The sequence below is a fragment of the Dermacentor andersoni genome, chromosome 2, assembly GCF_023375885.2.
Source record: "Dermacentor andersoni chromosome 2, qqDerAnde1_hic_scaffold, whole genome shotgun sequence".
NCBI lineage: Eukaryota > Metazoa > Arthropoda > Arachnida > Ixodida > Ixodidae > Dermacentor > Dermacentor andersoni.
Genome location: NC_092815.1, coordinates 97,241,134 through 97,264,169, shown reverse-complemented (window position 1 = coordinate 97,264,169; position 23,036 = coordinate 97,241,134). Strand labels below are relative to the sequence as shown.

The 23,036-nt window shown below is 44.5% G+C and overlaps 1 long non-coding RNA gene across 3 annotated transcripts in view; it reads left to right on the top strand.

Moving 5' to 3' along the window:
- LOC129387599 (uncharacterized) overlaps nt 1-23,036 on the top strand; it is a 169,667-nt gene that overhangs the window by 77,371 nt on the left and 69,260 nt on the right. The gene's annotated exons all lie outside the window — the stretch shown is intronic.

Here is a 23,036-nt window from a genome sequence, read left to right as displayed (position 1 = left end):
CAGCTCTTCAGTGTCTGATGTCCCCTTTCAACCATGGACCAAATGTGCAACTAGTCGCAGACATCCGACTACTCCACCATCACGCAATCAACAAGGGACACAACATCATCTACCAGTGGATACCGGGTCACTGCGGAATTTCAGGAAATGACAGTGCGGATGACGCTGCCCGGTCGGCTCATGATGGTGCCCAGATTATACCCATACCGCTGTCAAGAACAGATGCAGCCACAAGTCTTCGCTCCCTCGCCCGCGAGCTTACGCAGAATCTGTGGAACACCAGTGAATTCACGAACGCACGTCTCCACAGATTGGATCCACGTCTGCAACTGCGCCTACCACCAGGGTTGCCACGAGCGGAAGCAACACTTCTGTGCCGCCTGTGGCTCGGTGTGGCATTCAAGAACTTCTATTAATTCCGCATTGAAATGGCCGACAGCCCTACTTGTGACACCTGCGGCTGCGAGGAGACGATTGAGCACCTCCTTTGTGACTGTCCCCGTTACAAAGTGCCAAGAAAAGGGCTCGTGACCGCTCTCGAAAAACTGGACAATCGCCCCTTTACAGAGGAAAAAGCTCTAGGACATTGGTCCAGACGGGCTTCGGCACTCAAGGCCTTAAGGGCTTTGCTGAAGTTCTTAAGGACATGCGAATTGTGCGGCCGCCTTTGAGTGTTGTAGCGCGTAGTTTCGCGTTAATGTGTGAATTTTCTGGTTTCCATTTTTTCCCGCTTGTTCTTCTTTCTCCTTTTATTCCCTTTACCCCTTTCACCAGCACAGGGTAGCCAGCCGGTACTTACACTGGCTAACCTCCCTGTCTTTCCTCTCCTTTGTCTCCTCCTCCTCTCCTTGCGTTTAGGTAGATTAGTGAAATAATTATTAAAACAGTCAGCCAACTTCTCGTCAGGTATGCCCGCTCCATCGGAAATTATACGCAACCCTGCCGCTGAATTGGGCACTCTATTCAGCAAAGAATTAAGCCACTGCCATATCTTATTGCTGTCATGGCTGCAAGATGCGAAGGATTGCTTATAATATGTAGTTTTCGCAGCACGTAATTCGTTAGTTAAGCCATTTCGAAATGATTTAAACACTCTTAAATCATCGGGATCCCGAGATGTGATGAATTTATTGAATAACCTAGCCTTTTCTTTTATCTTTTAAATAATTGAATAGTAACCCAGAAATTACGTATCCTTGATGGAGCGGATACTTTAGGAACGGAAGGAAAATGTTTAACATAATAAGAGATGAACGTTTCCAGAAAAGCACCGTAAGCGCGATCAGCACTTGTAGCAGCAACAACACTGTCCCCACTACGCGACGTAAGTCATCGCGAAAAGACTCTAGCCGTTCTTCAGTTTTAATTTGCGAAAAGCAAACTCGTTCTGGTGATCTTTTATCTTTCCGTTTGACAGTGAGGAATACCGGTATGTGATCACTCAAGCTGTATGAAATAGTGCCAAATTGAACACTGTTTGATCCGTAGTTAGTAATAAACAAGTCAAGGCATGTGGACGTATCACAGGTAATTCTGGTAGGAGTATTGATAACATTGGAACACCCGTAATTTTTTAAAAGCAATTCAAATTCACGTGTGATATTGCAGTGAACCAGCATGTTTATATTGAAATCGCCACCACAAATCAATTTATACTGTAATTCTACAATGTATTTTAATAATTTCTCAAGAAAGAGAAAAAAGCCTTGGAGATTATCTCGCGGTGGTCTGTAAACAACAGAATAAACAGTGCGCGCATGTAACACAGACAATACCTCGTGGTCATTGTTAACACAAAAAAAATTCTTGAACCCAGTTGAAATTAAATTAATCGCACACAATTAGGCTAACCCCGCCAACGCGCGAGTTCATTCTTGATCTTGCAAAGCACTCGTACTTTGGCGGACACCAGAGGACCGTACAATCACTGTACCACGTTTCAGAAAGCATTATGAAATGAAAACGAAAGTTTAGGCTGCTGAAAAAAATGTCAAGTTCATCCTTTTTATTTTTCACTGACTGGCAGTTGATATGTATGCATCTAGTCAAACCACCGTTCTGTGAGCTTGCATTATCATGAAGATCCGTCGAACACATTTTCTTCGAGTGTCCCAACATCATCATTTTAACTACAACTTACTTTCGCTCCTATGCTCAAAAAACGATCTTATCCAGATCTGCAGGCGACTTCATCAAGTGTGCGCGATCGCCCTCACTCTATCTAAGAAACACTTTTCCAGCGCGGTGCTATACATACATACATACATACATACATACATACATACATACATACATACATACATACATACATACATACATACATACATACATACATACATACATACATACATACACACACTCACACACACACACACACATATATATATATTTATTTATTTATTTATTTATGATACCCTCAGGGCCAAAGGCATTACAGAGGGGAGTGGTGTTAATATACAAGCAAAACGTACAAGAAAAATACAATATTCGCTCATTATAAAATGTTAGCTATATCATTGGAAAAATTACGTAAAATATTAGCACAATAACATGAAAAAAACCTTATTTATACATAGTTGTCTAGAAGATTTCGGAAGTGATGGTTATCAATGATAGATACAGCATCAGAAGGAAGGTGATTCGAATCGCGACTAGTCCTGGGCAAAAAGGAGTGAAAGAAATGCTTAGTGTTGCAAATGTCAATACCGACTTTGTGGCTGTGATCGATGCGATGGGATCGGTAATGAGGCCTAGAGATAAATTGGTCGCGCAAAACAGGATGGTAGTACAACTTATGAAAAAGAGTTAGTCTGGAAATTTGGCGGCGCGCAGACAGGGATGGGAGAGCAAGATTAGACTTCATGGCAGTAATACTAGCAGTTCTATTGTAGTTGCACAAAATAAACCTAACGGAGTTATTTTGAACAAGTTCTAGTGCCGTTACAAGCTTGTCCTGACTTGGATCCCATATCGAGCATGCGTATTCCAGCTTGGAACGTATTAGTGTTTTATACAGCAATAGTTTGAGTGACGATGGCGCTCTAAGGAAGTTACGACGTAGGTAACCTAACATGCGGTTTGCGTTGCTAACTATATGTTCAATATGAATGTTCCAGGTTAAGTTAGTGGTAATGTGAATGCCAAGGTATTTGTACGAGATGACTGATTCTAATTGAACATTGAACACTAGTATATATATTGAACATATATATACTAGTGTGGGTGTGTGCAGGACAGAGACGACCAACTTTTGTAAGACGCGTTTACTTAACGTTAAACACATTAGTGGGTTTTTGCCTGCACCAGAATGGAAACTCGGCAACAGCCGCATACGAGACGGATCCTCTACCGCTAGGCAACTGCTGCGGTATGGACCAGACAAGCTGCACGTGGCAGTTTGACTGGACCTATGAATTACAGCTATATCTCCGGCTTTAACTGCTAATGCTACTCTGAAGAAGCGTCGCTTGCGCATGGTATTCTTTTCACTTCCTAATCTCTGCCGACGTTGCATATGTTGGACATTGCATATGTGCCAGGCTATATATAGGCCTGTCATATTCAGTACGGAACGCAACGCAAGAGAACACGCCGGGTCCTACTTTGAAAACGACACGATAGCGTAATTTCTGTCGAACGTTCTTCCCCAGAATGAATACAGCACTAACTTACCTTCGCTTTCTACCTGCTGTCTCGGCTACTAATATTCCGCATGTTTTGATCCGTGTGTATAAAACTGCGAAGAAATATTATACTTTTTATATTATTGTAACTTTTTTACTGCACGCTTCGAATTCACAGCAATGTTTCGCACTATGTCTGCGTCTTGGTTTACGAATACAGCTGAAAAATGAATCTACAGCAACTTTTACAGCGACACGAAAATAAGAAATACGTTTTTTATCCGCGTTTAGCTTTCTACGCAGACTGATTCCGCAGCTTATGGATTAAGTTGCTGGAGCCGAGGTTGTGTAGAAATGTACAGGGTGTCTCAGCTAACATTACCTAGAGGTTAAGTAATATGCGAATGCCACGTAGCTGGACAGAACCAAGGTAACGTTGTTGGCCGTCGCTTGGAGATGCTCAAACTATATTGTCATTCCGCCTAATGAGATAATTAGTCTTGAATAATTTAATAATTAGTTAATTATCCAGGTACTCAAATTAGCTTACCATTTCGCCCAATGCGGTAATTATCATTAATTATTTAACTAACCAATTGATTCTTTTTCGATTAGTCAAATTGTCGGATATTATAATTACATGAAAAGTGTCAGTGAGAAAATTGTCAAGCAACATGAAAAACTCCCGATACAGCTTTCGGTTGCTCAATACGTGTTACATAAAAGTGTTTTTCCGAGCCTGAAAGAAGCCCGCGAATGCACGCAAAGTGTTTCGAGCGGTCAGTCGCACGGCAATTTCGCGTGCATTCGCGGGCTGTTTTCACGCTCGAATAAACACTTTTATGTAGCACATATTGAGCAACAGAAAGCTGTATCGGGAGTTTTTCATGTTGCTCTACAATTTTCTAACTGACACTTTTCATGTAATTATACTATCTGAGAAGTCAATTAATTAATTAAGACTAATCATCTAATTCGGCGGAATGAATAAAAGAATAATTTGAGTATATGCAAGCGACGGCGAACATCATTACCTTGGTTCGATCCAGCTACGTGGCATTCACATATATTTTAACTCTGGATAAACTTAGCTGGGACACCCCGTAGAATTGTTAGACTGCGTCACTGCGAAGTGGGACCAAGGAGTTACACTTTTGCGTTATGAGCGTATGTGACCGTTGAGACAAGTGCGATTGCGTAAGGTTTTTCGCAAGCCCGTATTATTAGGGTTCTTGGACCCTTAATTCCTCCCAGTTCAAGTCCCAAGGTGTCAGGGAGGGATGCGCCAGTCCCAAGACGGTGGCCCACAAAGGCAACACGATTACAAATGGCTCCAGGTATAGTGCTCGAAAGCACGAGCGGAGCCAACTGCATTGTTGCGCACGTCGCATTAGCCTCACTCAGTCTCCTATGCTCCCAGTACTCAACGTGGAAAGGCAGCGTGGAGGCACATTCTTGTGGCCGCGTTCTCTGATTACTCCGGCCATCAAAGCTTCTTCATTCTTCATTTCTTTGTGCACGTGGGGAACCTTCACCACCCGCAATACCTGGTATCGTGAATGAAGGAGACAGTGAAAGAATGCGATAAAGTTAGGCAGGAACCTCAACGAGTTCTAGAAGGCCTAGTTACCGGCTTTGCTAAGTCATTCGTCATTCGTGCGAGTTAAGTGACTCGTACAACTGATTGCTTCGTGTCCTTTCGATGGCTGCTTGTTTGGAAAGTCGCATAATGTTGGCAGATGTGCTTCCCATAATTGTACATGTTTATTTTTGCATTTCAATCGTAGTAGTTTTGCTCCCTGTGCCACTCAATTCGTCGCTATCAGAGTAGTGTCGCCGAAATCCGACGTATGGTATTTTCATTTCAAAAGTTGTACTGCCAGGTTCTATTGGCTTCCAGAACTCAGCCTTTTGTTAATATTTCACTGTTTACAATGGCTTTCTCGCCTTGCCCATTCTGTCTTTTACTAATATGTATTATTAACATTATTAATACTTTTATTTTTGTTTCAGTGAAACTGCTAGGATGGGTTTTAACGTCATATGTTGGTCTTCCCGTTATCATGGGGAGAACTAGATCATTCATGACGTTTGTGTTTCGAATATGCGGGGGTGCGTGGAGGGAGGAGGAGGGGCATGTTAGGCGTAACGTGCAAACAAAGGACTAACTGTGTCGGTGAATTAGAGGCTTAATCGAAATGGCTAAACTCTCGTTCTCGGCTTGTTTACGAACATTACATGAAACGCTTATAAAATTTCCCCACTGCCCTGGATAAACCAAAGTTGGCAGTAATTTTACATTTGAAAAGATTGCAGTCCATGTTATAGGTCTCGTGTGCCGAAGGTTTGAATTGTGAACGTTAAATACGTGTTTTGAATATTACAACTGAAGAATGATTGCTGATTACTAGATTTCTCCATATTTTCGTTTTTTATTTTTCGCTGTCTCTTCGATAGCCATGCAATGCACATTGTCCATATTTGGTTGAAATATAAAGCATTTCGTGCTGATGCAAGATCAAAGTGTAAATTCCATTGTTGAGTTACAGCTTTTCTAGAGAATTCTACGGGTGTTTTGAGCATTAGAAGCATAATTTATAAATTATGTTTCTATATGAACTACGTAGGAAGCTTCTCCAATATGCTGAAAGAAATCAACCTGCCACAATCTTGGCATTTGGAGGAAGGACGATACATAAGTATTACGCTAGCAATACTTTATGTGTGGAAGTTAATTACGGGCTGCGAAAATTTAAAAAAAATCTTAAGCATGAGTCGAAAATGCTATACGGCCGTTATCCGCAGTAATTTTCAATGTCCATAAAAGTGTACGTGACACCAAGTTGACATTCGGTGAAAGGGGAGGGCGTATTAAAGGAAAACTGTGGAGAGAGACAACCGTTCCTGGCCTAATTATGAGCGTCGGAAATAATTTGCCGCACACTCTCCTTCTCGCTACTTTCACCAGTAATACAAGGTACGTAGTGAGTTTGCCTGGAGTGCTTACAGACTTAAGCGAGACACCTTGTTTATATTTCTTTGAAATAGGGGGTGAATTTTCAGGGATGGTTAGGCCAACTTCCAAGGTTTTGGATTACTAAGGGCCCTTGTAGCAAATTATGTATGTAAATGCTCGAAAGCATTATCACGAATGGCGTAGAATTGAGCTAGCTGTACTGAAAAACCTACAGCAATCATTAGGATAAGGTTTGTTCAAAATAAAAGCGAGAAATATGGCTGATTCGTATGCGCAGGCAAATGCGCATGAACGAAGCATTGTGTTTGCCAAATATTTCTGAAACAGGTGTTAGAAAATATGAAATGCTGGCAACGTTTCAAATGAGTGAGTGAACGGAGGGCTAATATGCGATCAAAGCTTTAACGTGTGCGGTTTAGTTATAACCAACTAAATTGTTTAATGCAACCGCTTCAATGAAACAGCTTTGCTGGAAATTGAGAAGTGATTCGGTATGTTCGCAAAAGGCTTCTGTTTTTCTTTCTTCTCTTTTTGCCTGACACATGAGCAACGTCTCTGTGTCACGAGTCAGATAAGAATATCTGCTCTGCGAATCCCCCCAGCGCCTGACGAGCAGGAAAGGCACCAAAATGGGAAAGAACTTGGCAAGAATGCACATATTCGGCTACTGCATAATGGCCACAAGCAATGGCGCACTTATCAGCTGAGACCCGTTCATTCAGCCCAGCTCATTTTTTTTTTCGTGCTCATAAAAAAGTGCGTGCGAATAGATGACTGAAAACAACCAGAGCAAAGTTAAGACAATTTCCACCTCATGGCACACTTTGTATACAGGAAGCTAGTCGGAGCCAATGAAAGTTTTGCCGAGGACAATCTAGTGCTTGAAAGAAAGAAAAGTCTGTCAGAGCTAAAACAGAGTCTTGCAACAGAACTGCAAAGCATTGAAAACTACACTCTTGCGCGGTACTCTTTAAGACATCCCCTCGATTAGTTTTCTCACATCGCTCTGCTGGGCTGCAAGAAGCATCTGAGGACAAACTTATTAGATATTTCGTTCGTAAGAACTGTTTGCTATTGGCTGGCCGCCGTCGCTAAAATAATATGACCCCTATCAGGAGTGGCTGAAATTCTTTCTTGCGAACAAATCTAGCGTAAGGAATTTTTTATGAATACGAGCCTTGTTTTGCTTCTCTTCTCTTAAAATTTGTTCCCCCATTTTGTGTTGTCAGTTTACTTTCTCACCCAATTGACGCATTGAGTTGTCGTTGCACTCCATAGCGGCTGGCGATGCATTTCTCTCTTCAAACAGGACAGATGCTCATAGGGGGATTCATACTTAGAGGGATCAACAGTGATTCAATTAGGCTAATGTCATAGCCAAAGGCAACGGTTCCAGCCCGACACATCCCTTGTTCGACAGCTTTTGATCGTTTCTCCCTTTAGTATTCGTGCTTTAACGGTGGCCTCATTAGGCATCTGCGCACTGAGAGCGCTTAGGGCCGCGATTATTGCGTGTCCACTACGACAAGTTAAGGCTGCGTCTTAATCAACATCACACTACTTCATGCGAAGCCGGGTGGTGTTAAGAAATTTTTGGAGGTTTAATAAACGGAAAGCCTTAAGCGCGAACGAGAACGGTCGTAGCTGGGCTGATAACTACGGCAATGGCAAAACCAATTACGACAGCGATAACAACCATCACTGGAATGGTAGTGATGACGACGAGAAGACAACTATGGCGCAACATTTATGCCAGCACGATGGTGGACACTTCCCTTACTGGGCATACGATCCTGGGCCGTTATAATGTAAGTGTTTATTTCGCTCGATTCTATTCTTTTGTTATTATCTATGGTTCATGGCCAGTTAATCACGGAGGTATCCTCGGCGGAGCGCAGCGCAGATTAGAAAACACGACACTGTCATGATACTATCCAGAAAACATGATACTCTCATGATATAACGTGACGATTCTATTTCAATGTAATTACACTTCGCGCTTCTTCGGCTGTCCAAGCGGCGCTCCACGCGCGTTGTGAGATGAGAAAGAATTGCAATCGAGCGAAAGGAATCCTTTCATTACAGAAGCTCTGATAATCAAGGCGACGATACCAGAAACAGACGTAGCACAATATTGAGAGAAGAAACTCTGAAAGCTACAGTGCTGATATACTCCGTCGCCGAGATCTTTGGTTGCCCCCGGACAGACGAGGCACAACAAGCTAGCAACCTGGTTCGCCTTCACCACAGCTTCCAATAGACCCTATTTGAGAGTGGGAGAGAGAGAGAGAGAGATAGAGAAAAGAAGGATAGGAAAGGCAGGGACGTCAACAAGAAGAGCATGCGGTTTGCTACCCTACACTGGAGGGGGGAAATGGGAAAGCGGGAAAAAACGGAGAGAGTAAGCGAGTGAATATAGCGAGTAGTATTAGCCTCGTGTCAGCAGTTAGACGCATCACTGGCGCGCAGCTGCGAAGTGAACGGATTATATAAGAACAACGTACGCAGTCTCACACAATGAAACAAAAAGACACGCTGAACACTAAACGCTTTCTAAAGCTGGAAGCATTAATTAAACAAGCCTCACAAGACCACTCATTTTTGGCTGAAAAGCAGTGCAAACGTAAAGCCTGCTACTTAGCACAAGCTAACGCATCTTCAAAGTAAAACAAGATCCGCACCTATTTTAGAAACGTATCAGAATCAATGAAGCTGTTAATTATAACTTGGCGCACATTGTCCCCTGCGTGTATGCATCGGGCAGACATCCTCCTTTCGTCTTTCCTCAATTATTCTTTCTTTCATTTCCTGCACGGCTGCTGAGCGTAAACTTGAACCATGTTCGTAAAATTGTAACTTTTCATTTGTTTTTTACATATTTTTTTTATATTCTGTGTGTAACGAAAGCAGAACACGCGAATTATTTCGGCCAAGTCTTCCGTGTGAACGGCCAAGTCATCACCCCAGCTTGACGTAGGGGCATAATGACGTTGATGAAGAAAGAAAAATAAGTTTCCTCTGTCACGAAGGGCATGCCTGCAGAAACTTCGCGACCGATAGACTGCCGTTGTTACCGCTTGACCTGTTCTTCTGTCATAGACGCCATTGTCGGCCTAGGGCGATATGAGTGAGTTTTCATTCTCATTCGTGGTTTTACTTATTCACACTGGTTGCGATGATAGGCTAGCGTTAGTCACTTCTCGGGGACATGGCACGTGCAAAAATAAAGCGTCTGTCCTTCGTGGCAAACTGCGAAGGATGGCCTCCAGGCTAGCGATCCAGGCCCGCTGTTGTGGGCTCGCTTGTAGATGTGGAAACCAAAACGCGCCAGCAGGTGTCGGAAATGCTTGGTCTGCGTGCTGCAGAACATTTTTTTTCCGACTCCGCATTATTTAACTACTTTATTTTACCAAAAGCAAGGAAGAGTTTACGGTGACGTTTACGGTGACGTATCGAAGGCTGCCAATTGATATGTGTCGTCCTGTATACATATTTGGTCGAAATCAAAGAACTTGTTCACTTTTTTGTCTTCTTTTCGTTATTGTGTTGAAGACTTGCCTGGAGGCCTAATGTTTGGTGCGTAAATCTGTGCCTTGAGACACACACACACACACACACACACACACACACACACACACACACACGCACACGCACACGCACACGCACACGCACACACACACGCGCGCGCGCGCGCGCACGCGCACGCACGCACGCACGCACGCACACACGCACACACGCACACACGCACACACGCACACACACACACACACACACACACATATATATATATATATATATATATGTATATATATATTGTTTCCTGCTGCAAGCTGGCGCTGCTACATCGCCACGACTGCATATATATGTTGCAGCAGGAGACGGTAGTGTTCAGCTTGCAAGCCTGGACATGTTCCCACTAAGTGGTAGGCATCTGCGTCCGCCTCTTGAAGGGGACAGTATGAACACGATGCACCCAATGGAAAGTGGAAAGTGGGGCCAGTTTCCCGTAGAGATAATAACCAGTGTAGGAGAAACCCAACCTCGAAGCCTCGTAAGCACAGCTTCCCTAGTAAGATTGCGGGGCAGGGAGCAGACATACGACGAGATAAAACCATGTGTGCCCTGACGGAGGGAAATTTACTGGCGCAAAGTGGAGGTGAGGTGGGAGGGGGAATACTTACGAAATGGCTAATTAGAGCGCAAACTACTATAGGACAACGCTATGACAAGACAGAGTCTCCATGTCGTGCTCTTGCTTTTGTCCAAGTAGTTCGCACGCCAATGAGCCATGCTTCCATACAAACTCGCCGATTTTTTTGTTCCTGATCGATTTAAAAAAATATCTGGATTAGGACACCTGTCTGCCCGATGGGCAACCTCATTGTTGCAAGGGTTCGCAGGATGGTCTTGAATTCTGTGTATTTTGACGAAGGTAGCGGTACTGTGATTCATGGTGTGTATTGCCTTGTGAACCTCGAGTTTTTGAATGACAGCTAAGGAATCAGTTAATATATTGAAGTGCCTGAGTGTAGGCACCTTTGAGGTGGCATATTGCACAGCGTCATGGATGGCTTGAAGTTCCATTAGCGGAGCGCTGGCTTTCGTAGATATGTAACGTTGGTGACCGCTTGAAAATGTCATGTGGATAGCTAAGAAATGCTCTCCTCTCCACTTCACAGCATCTCTATTGATGTGGCAGGTATTAGCACATTCTGCGTTGGAAAGCCTAAGCTGATAATTAGCGGGGACATCGTAAGTAACACCGCACAATTTAACTCAATATAATCTAGACTATAGATACACTGACTACTGGGAGGAAGACCACTGAAATTAACAAAGAAGCGCGGCAAACGCCATTTCAAATGTTTGGGGAACTTTTCAGCCTTAATAAGTACGTTACAAAACCTTCGGAAAGTTCTGCTCAGCTTTCAGAAGGTACACATTAAAGACAAAAAGCAGCAGCCAGTAGTTTATCTTATGTCGCGTCATTGCTATTTTACAACGTTCGGCTGCATCTTCTTTTTCTTCTCTCTCTCTTTTCAACTCTATATCGCCTTCCCCAAGTGGAGGAGGAGGGAAGAGAAAAGTAGAAGGCAGGGAGGTTAACCAGAATAACGTCCGGTTGGCTACCCTACACCGGGGTAATGGGAAAGGGGAAAACAAAGATCACAGGGAGAGAGAGGAGGGAAGGAAAGAAGGAAATTGCGGCGAGTTCGCTGACGCGTGTGGTCTTACAGAAAATGCATTAAAAGTCACAGATGGCCGCACAAAGTGGAGAATAGAAAACTGGACATGCGTCTGGTTAACCTCCCTACCATCCCGCTCTTCTGTTGCTCTCTCTCACTCTACCTCTCTCTCGGTTGCGTCATGGTCCACTACGGTGACCGGCGAGGGTCTTACTGCGAAAATATGTTTCCTTTAAGCAAACAAGGCGTGCACATCGCGAAATGAGGATACAGTGCCCCTTTTTTTCGACTATTTTTATCACCATATTGATGGCATGAGTTATTTTCATGCCGTGCGGCACCGACCAAGACGTGCGCTCCGTGGTTTAAGCTTTCTAAGAAAATAAGTAAACCAGACCAAGGCCGTCCGTGAGCTATCGCTGCTTTAAGCGCCCTTAGTTTGTGCCTGTTCTCGTAGTTAAATCGACTACAATGCGAATTTCGAGAAGGCAATGCCCGTGATTAAATAGCTGTTGCGCTGAGGTGGTTCTTTGAACGTTTATAACTCTTAGCTCAACTATAACAAAAATGCCCTGTTATGCACGTGGCAGTATATATATATATATATATATATATATATATATATATATATATATATACATATACGTCATTTCGCACCATCATGATGACGCGAAGGTTATCATTTCTTGTAGCGCACCGCATTTGGCTGCAAGTAAAGTGGTGCATGATATCAGCTCCAACACTGCACAGGGGCTCTGACATACGAAGAATTGGTTTATTGAAGGCTATCAATTGGAATTGCGTTTATATAGTTTTCCATTATTTCGTATGACTGCGCTGCCGTGTAGTCTTGGAGCGCCTTTAACCCCGGGCATAGGTGATTCATCTCATATTGATGGCCACAGAATGTGCGACTGTCCTGAATATAATGTTCAGAGACAGTCCATGGCGTCCGTTCTAGCGCACCTTGACAATAGACCATTGTCAGTTGCAACCATTTTCACATATCGCCGACTGAAGACATCGCAGCTGAAGGCGACGAAGGGACTACTTCGGTTTATGAAGGATACGGGCTTGGACAAGCGGCTGTGACAGTGATGTCACGGAACGCACAAGAGTGATAGACTGTAACCAACGATGTGTGTGCCGTGTTATGTGCCCTCTATCTCTTCTCCCCATCTTTCATCCCCCCCCTCCCGCTCCCATGTGTAGGGTAGCAAACCGGTTAGGCTAGACTGGTTAACCTCCCTGCCTTCCTTCTCCACTTTTTCCTTCCTTCCTTCCTTGATGGCCCCTGTACATCCGGAGAACTACATCTACACTGAACTTCTTTGCGTGTGCTCTTGATCACATGGCGTTATTTGGCGGGATAGTTGGTTAACCATTGACACCGAGCGCTCGTGCTTGTAGGAAGAGGAAGATGGTGCTAGCTGCCGGCGGGGCTGCAAGGACAATTGCCCGATTGTCTCGTTTTAACTTGTGAGGGGTGAATATGTATCACAATGTTAGATGTGGTTTATACATCTCCTTTACCACTAACGCTGTTAAAGGAGCAGACGGAGCTAAAGTAGCATGCCTCCACTCCAGACATACTACAGCCAGCGTTCGGCGGCTAATAGCAGGTACTGATAAACCTGCCCATACTATGGACAACTTGGCCTCTTTCGGAAACTTCATGTGTTGAAAGGTGGAGGGGCTCCGTAGTTCCGACCATTGAGGACTTGGTCTTCCAGCGGAGACATAAGGTTTTCAGGAGGGACGTGCTGTTCCGCCCTTGTGTTTCCCTTTTTGACGTATTGGCCGCCAGCAACATCTTGCATATAGGAAAGACAGAGAGGTCGACCTAGGCTGGTACGATCTCGTCTGATACTCACATTGGGGAAGAGGGGAGGGGAGTGGAAGTATTGGGATGATGAGAACTGGTGAGAGCTTATATACATAAGATGGGGGCCGTACTAGAGCCGCTAGGCACGATTTCTGCCGGAGTGTGTATGGTAGGCTACATGCTGCTCTGCATGGGGGAGGGGATGAGCGATTGAAAGGCCTTATAGGAGAGAGAAAGAGAGAGAGATGGGATGGAAGAAAAGAAGTAAAAATTATGAAGACGCATAAGCTTCGCCTTTAAGGGCGGTACGCGATAGATTTCAAAGATCACTGACTGCTTGTCACGTTTCCCGGCAACCTTAGCTTTCTTGCGGATGCGCGGGGGCGAGCGCGATGGTATTGTTGCAAGGAAACAAACAGGCCGCGCCGCTCGGAAAAGGGGTTTGTGTTTGAGTTTCCGCGTAACTGAATTGTATTTTCTGGTATGTTCAAATTAAACTTCGACGCAATCATGTCTGTAGGCTGCGTTTAGGTCGTACTTTACAATTTCTCTGACGAATTTCACATTGAGGAATTCAGTTAGTTCAGTACTAACGGCTCTGCGCTACGCAGAGGGCCTGCGTGGTGGTTGTTCAGAATGATTTTTCGTGAAGCGACGCCGACACCGTATTTTTTGCGCCATGGGGCCCTTAACGCTATCAGTTTAATATTGAAATCGCCGAGGCTGTATCAGGAATGCAGCCGAAGTTGGGGCTGTGAAACGTCTTGTGTGTGCTGCAAACGGTGTAGGGGTACTAGGGTAAAAAATGACCTAATCAAATACGCAAGCTGTACATTTATTCACGTATTAGAATGGTTACCTGCCTAACTTATTCTGCAGCTATAGAGGGTCTTACGACCTAATTTAGCAATTGTGCTCGCTCCCTATTCGTAGCGGGCCCGTTTGCTTCGTAGAGACTGTTCAAGCACTATAGAAGTAAAAGAATAATCCTGCCACCCCCCCCCCCCCGCCCCCTTGTGCACCCCCTTACTGGTGGCGCCCAAGACATCTCTGCGTCGCTCGAGCTTGCCGCGATCCTCGATCGCTAAGGCTCGTGTACCCCCCCCCCCATCCCCCTATAGGGACGGATACGTTTCACCATTGTCGACGCGTTTGGCTGCCGCTCTGTCTCATTGGCCGAGTATCTTCAGGCCACTTCTGCACCGTACACGTCAAAACCCAGGGGCGCATAGCCGAGAAAGCGAGAAGCACTCGTAGACCATATGACATCCGGTTGAGCACTGATTTGCATTTGATGGATTAAACCTGCCATGCATGAGTGAGTTCTCTCAAACGAGACCACTACCGCTCCGATGACAAGCGTACTGCCGAGCTATGTCTCCCTGAACGCTGAACGAGAGGCTTAACTTAGCTCCGATTACGTAATGCGTCGCGTGACAACGGCGCCATCTGTGCACGCGAGACATGCATGATCGAGCAATGGCTCGTGTCCTCCACACAGCGATTTCAAAGTAAGGTGCGTGGGTAGTACGATTGCAGAGATATAAGCGATAATATATTTGTATATGTGGTTTTAGCAAGCGACCCCCTATGGTCGATCTTAAAGATGTCTCACGTCAAAAGTCCCGAAAGAGATGGACTTCGTATTTACATGTAAAATGAAGCACCATGTTCTATATTCAAGACGAATGCGATGTAAAAATGAAGCTCTGTCATTCGAATGTGCATATAAATTTAACACTTCCTATAGCTAGCTTGTCAAGAAAGTCAACGCTGAAGATAAGCGAACGATAAGTTGTGAAAGAAAGTGCATTGTACCTAATCTGCTTCTCAGCATTACTGCGGCCTTACTAATTTTGCCCCGCAGGGGCGTCTGCGTAAGCAGGCGTTTGGTGTGTTGCGACACCACGTACCCGAGCACACGAGGGTTGGACCCTCCGGCGTGTAGCCGTGCGCGGCTTAGCCGTGTCCGGGGAAAGGGGGATCCTGGGGGTTGAGCCGATGTCGGGTGTTCGGACCTTTAAGGCCCCCCGGTGGAGGCAACACGCCTCTTTGGCCTCTGCTTCACGTAGACGGCACCCCCGGTCTGACCCACCCGGGGGAAATCGGTAGTCGCCTTTTCCTGTCTCTCTCTTCTCAAACCTTCGTCTTTATCTCTCACTTTATATCTTTCCTGTCTTCTTCTCTCTTCCATTTACTTCCTTTCTCCACGGGGCAAGGGTTAACCTTGTGTGGATATCCTACCTTGGGTACACCATATTGGGTTATAGTGATGGCGTACGGCTGGCGTCGTGCAGGCTTGTACACAAGCCGTGCCGCGTCCCCTCGTTGGGCGGTCGGCGCTGTTGCCGAACATACACATTTTCCTATGGCAGCGCAAGCCTCTGTTGTTTATGATCGGCGTCTGAAGAGATGCCGCACCGAAGTACCATTTCAATTTTCCTTTCAAAGCAACGCCCCAACATTTCCAAAGTACTATGTAGTGCATAGTGAAAGCAACATTCCGGTAAGGAAACTCTCTCCATTCCTGGTAGCGAAGTATCTGAAAGACAAAATCGGACCAACATACAAAGCATCCAAAATGTCTAGCGGGGACCTCCTACTAGAACTGAATAACAAAGATCAAGCAGATAAGCTCTCTGAACTTACCAGTATTGGCGAGGCGACAGTGACTGTTTCAGCCAACAGGACACTTAATACAAGCAGGGGAGTAATATCTGAAGAAGACTTTATTGGTTTAAGCGACGAGGAACTGCTGGAAGGTTTCCAGGAACAAAATGTCACCAAAGTACAAAGAATAGTAATCCGAAGACACGATCAAGAAATCACCACCAAACATGTTATACTCACCTTCGGAACAAGCGTAATGCCTACTTCACTCGATGCAGGTTATGTCAAAGTCAATGTGAGACCGTATATCCCGAATCCCAGACGATGTTTCAAGTGCCAAAGATTTGGACATGCTTCACATGCATGCCGAGGACAAACAACTTGTGCTAAATGCAGCTCCAACGGCCACCAATCAGAGAATTGTACCTCTTCGCCACATTGTGTTAACTGCAAGGGAGATTACCCAGCTTATTCGCGGTCCTGCCCTTGCTGGAAAAAAGAAAAAGAAGTCATTGCACTAACTGTTAAAGACAAAATCTCGTTCTTCGAAGCCAGAAAAAGACTGTCGTACCTACCCCGAAGAAGTTATGCCGAAGTGACGCAGGCGGGGGCAGCGTCACAGAGGCCTCCGGAGTCCTCCGAGCCCACGCGCAGTGGTGCCGCAGTGGCTCCTCCCGCCCCCGTGGTGGAAGCAGTCATTACTGCTCCACCCTCTTCGACGGCCCTGCAGACACCAGCCCCGCAGGGCCCTAAAATCAAACGAACCCCAAGGCCCGAGGCCCGAGGCACGTGTCTCGGCGCCTAACTCTCGGTCCTCCAGCGCCTCAGAGAGAACGATGGAGGTCGATACAAAAACGCCGGTGTCATCGACACCGAAGGATAAGCGCTCTCTCGAGCGCGATAAGAGGGAAAAAATCCCAATAACAACTCAAAATAAGAAAGTGTTAACCTAAAGGTTACCGCTCATTTGTATTAGCCTACTTAAATCCATGTCACCTATACCACACCCCTTAATTTTTCCATAGTGCTATTTCTTATCTTTCCATTTTAAAATGGCTTTTATTATCCACTGGAATTGTAGAGGGCTTTTACACAACGTAGGTGACATTAAAGACATATTAATAAACTTCTCTCCTGTAGCCCTGTGTTTACAGGAAACAAACCTAGGCGAAAAACACAAAAACATTTTGAAAGGTTTCACTGTTGTACGGCGCGACCGTACTCAGGCGAACCGGCTGTCAGGTGGTGTAGCCATTGTCCTGCCAGGTGGTATAGCAGCCAGAGAAGTTCCGATTAACACTCACATAGAAGCCGTTGCTGTCACCGTTTTAGCTCACAAAACCATCACCATTTGTTCTGTATACATTCCGCCGCATCTACATTTCACCGTAAGATACCTAGAGTTAATTTTAAACCAGCTATCCGAACCATTTTTATTAGCCGGTGATATTAATTCACATAACACGTTGTGGGGTAGTCAAACAACTGACCGCAGGGGTCAAACGCTTGAAGATTTTATCCTAACAAATAACATATGCCTTTTAAACACCGGGGCGGCAACTTACTACTCCCCAAGCACAGGAGCTATGAGTTGCTTAGATCTGGCACTGTGCTCTCCATCTCTCTTTGACGATTTTCAATGGAGTGTTATTGACAACCCCTATGGTAGTGACCATATGCCTGCGATTATTAAAAGAAAATTTCCTTCTCCTACCATGCCATTAAGACCACCCCGTTGGAAACTCCACCTAGCAGACTGGCCTCTCTTTACTGAAAAGGCCACTCTGGATAACATATCAGATGAGCTAACCATAGATGAAATGAATGATAAGATCACCGCCTGTATACTTGCTGCAGCAGCAGAAACAATCCCACAATCCTCTGGCTTATTAAGAAAAAACCTGAAACCCTGGTGGACGAAGGAATGTACACAAACAAAAAAACTACAAAACAAAGCGTGGGGTATCTTTCGGCGATACCCAACACAAGACAATCTACTTTCCTTCAAAAAAGCAAAAGCGAAGGCCAGGTACACACTCAGACAAGCCGAAAGACATTCCTGGAAAAATTATGTCTCGTCTTTAAATAGTTCAATAACATCCAAACGAATGTGGGATCAGGTTCGTAAGTTTAGAGGCGACTACGCTTCTTACACTATCCCCATACTATCACCTCCAGGCACGCAAACAAATATAGAAGAACAAGCAGACATATTAGGACAACACTTCCATAATATATCAAGCTCGGTAAACTATTCAGCTGCATTTCTGAAACATAAGCAATTAGCCGAAAAACTAAAGCTTCCGACCACAGGAAGTTCAGAACGACCGTATAATGCCGCTTTAACACTACCGGAAATCAATAGAGTATTAACAACTGACAAAAAAACAGCACCTGGTCCGGACAGAGTACATTACGCGATGCTCGCTCATCTATCTCCTAATGCAGTTGAAACACTGCTTCGTTTTTTTAATAAAATCTGGGAAACTGGAAAAATGCCGAAAGAGTGGAAGAAAGCTATCATAATCCCGTTCTTGAAAGCTGGAAAACCTCCCACAACAGCAACCAGTTATAGACCCATAGCACTCACAAGTTGTCTTGCAAAGTCCTATGAAGCCATCATCAACATAAGACTGACACACATCCTTGAAACAGAGAACATGCTAGATAACCATCAGTGTGGATACAAGAAAGGTTGCTCCACAACAGATCACCTTGTCCGGCTAGAAGACGAGATACGTGCGGCCTTTCTACACAAACAATATTGTCTCACTGTTTTCTTTGATTTAGAAAAGGCCTACGACACAACATGGAGGTTTGGTATCTTAAGGGACTTAGCAGATTTAGGAATCCGAGGTAGAATGCTCAAATGTCTAGCCGATTTCATGTCGGACCGAACATTCGAGGTGCGCTTAGGAACGGCGCTGTCACGTATATTCATCCAGGAAAATGGAGTGCCACAAGGATGCGTACTAAGTACAACACTCTTTGTAGTAAAAATGAACTCTGTTAACAAAGTCATTCCCCCCTCTGTTATGCACTCCATATATGTCGATGATCTGCAAATAGCGTGCCGCGCCTCAAACTTAAGAGCATGTGAAAGACAGCTTCAGATAACAATTAATAAACTAACCGAGTGGGCTGAGAAAAATGGCTTCCGCTTCTCTACTCAAAAAACCGTTACAGTGCTATTCTCGCAGAAACGAGGATTGTACTTAGACCCGGTTCTAAAATTGAATGAGGTCGCGCTGCCGGTAAAACAAGAACATAAATTCTTGGGAGTAATCTTTGACAAAAAACTAAACTTCCAAGCCCACATTAAAACACTAAAGATTAAGGCAAATAAAGCCTTGAATATCTTGAAAGTTTTATCTCATAAGCACTGGGGTTCCGACCGAACATGTCTTTTACGTATTTACCGGTCTCTTGTACGTAGCCTTTTAGACTACGGCTCCGTGGTTTACGGCTCAGCCAGACCCAGACAGTCCTACGTCCAACTCCTTGATCCAGTACATAACCTTGGATTGCGACTGGCAAGTGGTGCCTACAGAACGTCACCCATTCAAAGTTTATATGTCGAGTGTAATGAACCCTCATTACATCAGCGCAGAGCATTATTAACATTCTCTTACATACTCAGAATTCAGTCGTCACCGCAACATATATGCTACAACATCCTCACACAGTGAAACTCACGCTTACACTACACAAATAAACCGAACATGATTAGGCCACTTGTCCTGCGGTATGAGAAATACTGTCAGAATTATGACATCCCCCACGAAGTCCTCCAGGTCGCCAAGAAACCACAACGGTTGGCCCCATGGTACAATTTCACGCAGTTGTGCGACTGGACATTAACACATTTAAAGAAAAGAAACACTCCACACGAACAGATCATGCAAAAATTCCGTGCTCTTCAAGACAAGTATCAAAATCACATGGAATTCTACACGGATTGCTCCAAAACAAAAGAACACGTGGGTGTAGGGGCCGTAACAGAAAATTGGGAAACAAGTGTCCGTCTACCAATACATGCTTCTGTTTTCACTGCTGAAGTTTATGCTGTATGGGTTGCAGTTAAAAAGATTATCACTGGCAAGCACAAAAACACAGTCATATACACTGATTCCTTAAGTACACTGAAGGCTCAACATATGAAATCTGAGTGTGAACCCCTGATAGGAGACGTTTTAAACATGTTGGTGCTTAACGAATACGGGAGGTCAATTCGTTTCTGCTGGGTCCCAAGCCATGTTGGGATACCAGGTAACGAAGCAGCTGATAGATGTGCATTGATGGCAGCGCACAAAGATATTACGAACACGACGCTCCCATACAATGATAGCATCCGTGCAATTAGAAAAGCCTTCATGGTAAAATGGTAACGCGAATGGGACCGTTGTGCTGACAAGCTACATCTCACGAAACCCATAGTTGGCGAGTGGAAGTCGTGTTGTCATCAACAGCGGTTCATCGAAGTTGTTTTATGCCGGCTACGCATTGGGCACACACACCTCACACACAATTACTTATTTACCAAAGAAAACACACCAACATGCGATAAATGTCAACAGCCACTAACAGTTATGCACATATTACTCACATGTACGCAGACTGAAACACACAGGCGAACACTTTTGCACAAATTATATCAACTACACATACCTTTACACCCTGCTCTAATTTTAGGTGATGATCCGCTAGTCCCATTATGTGACGTCCGTAAATTTCTACACGACACTGGACTTTTACATAAAATATAGATTACTAACACAGCCTTCTCCTTCACAAACTGGATTTTAAAACACCTCGTGTTTGGCGCAGCATAGCCTTAGCTGCTTTTGCGCCATTAAACCTCATTTAACTAACTAACATAGTTACACTGCACACCCACTACCACAGACATGGCGCTCTTTGGCCATACCTGGCCCTTGCGCCACAAAACCCCATACATACATCATTACTAATTTTGTCCATTTGGATTTTATAAAATTCTCATCGAATATGCTATCGAGGCTACAGTATTCTAACTGCTTTACGATGTTGTTCGTATAATCTTCTGCGATGAGTGTTTAAACGCAAGGCGGCCTCGAACATGTTTAGATTACTTTAGTCATGATATATACAAGCAAAACATGAAGTTGTCTGGAATATGAAGAGTTATGGCGTTTTTGTCAAGCGTAATTGTGAGCGTGAGGATAATGACAAATTCCCGTGTCGAAACATTGGCTTCAGCGGCATTTCTGGTTCGACCATTGTTGATCAAGTTGAGAGATTTCCATTCGCACCTATTGTTTTAGCGAAATTATTCGTTATCTTTGTTTGTGACACTTTGCTTTTTAATGTATACCATTTGCTGTGTTGTCCTTGGATGCTGGTTATATATTGTGAGTTCTCTGTTGCTTGTTCATTCATTTATTTTGCTGAGCGTACGTGAGCATTGGAACGGAGCGTAATTACAGGGACCGCGTCACAATGATTCACACACGCGCATCGCCTGTGTTCTTTAACAACCGAGAGCAAAAAAGAAGGAAGTCAAAGAATGCGGGATGTTTTTGTGCGCGAAAAAAATAGGAGCGCATAAAGGCGAGAAACCGAAAGGCATCTAGGATCGACGTGGTAATGGGACGCTTAATTACACGTCTCAACATATTGTTTTTATGGTTCGCCTCCGCTGTCACCAAGGGAGTGAGTCCATTAGTTTGGCTCGATAGCTGTCACCGGACAACCTGAAAACGGTCGTTCACTGGCGCTAAGGCAGCATTCACTCCCTGTAAGTGAAAGGCGATATGTCGCAATTACGGGCTTGGACCCTGTTTTCCTAGCAAAGAGAGCGTGCAATGCGCAGTTACTCTCGGTCGAACTACGTTTGTAACAGCTGGATGGCCCTACGGACACCAAGGACACAATTCAGTATCATGCACCAACATCACAATCAACAACAACAAAAAAAAAAGAGGCCAGAAAGACACTTCATGTGACAAGGTGCATGCTTCGCTTAGTGTTTTGTTCGGGGAATGTTAGGAGCGTTTTGTTAATTCTATGTGTTCCGTTTCTGCAGGCGCATTTGTGCTTCCGCTGTGCTGTACAATTCGTAAAGAGCAGTGACTGATATGGCTCAGTGCTAATTCCTGTTGCCATGACAACCGAACAAGTGGAAGAAGCGCAAATAAAGAAAGCAAAAGAAAATTCATTGCAGCCTTCAGCATTAGGCATACAAGCCGCTCAGAATTCATTTAATGCAAATCATTCTTTGCCGTTACCAGGTTCTTCGTAGTATTGGTTCCTGTCTAGCCTCGTTTTGGACCTCTTCAATAGAAATCATGTGCATCCCACGAAGCACTCAGTGCTGTATGTGTTGAGTAACCACAGTGGGTGGTGACGTTGACGGCGAACGTTAAGTTATTTAGCCCTTTGTGCAATAAGAAAGTGGTGAGGTGATATTAAAAATTACCTTGCGTGTGCCACTTGTGCTTGATTACGTGGTACACAGAATACACAACGAGACGCGTTCGAGTGACCTCTGTTGTGTGCCATAGCTCTTAGCCTGCGAGAAGGTTAGTACTGTCATTGTCTCACACAGAGCATAGCGTCGAGACCTAAGGATTCATTTGCTGGATGGGCACTCGCGTAGTATCGTCTTGACGCTGCAGTGCCTCACTGTAGCTTTACACCATCACGTCTGCGTCCATCGTCCGCGTGTACTAACCTGCAGGGTGTTTATTTTTCAGAAATAGCAGAAACATACGTTATTATGCTTTGACTTTCGATTTCTCCAGTTTGTCCGCAACTGTTGCCTTGTCTACCAGCCG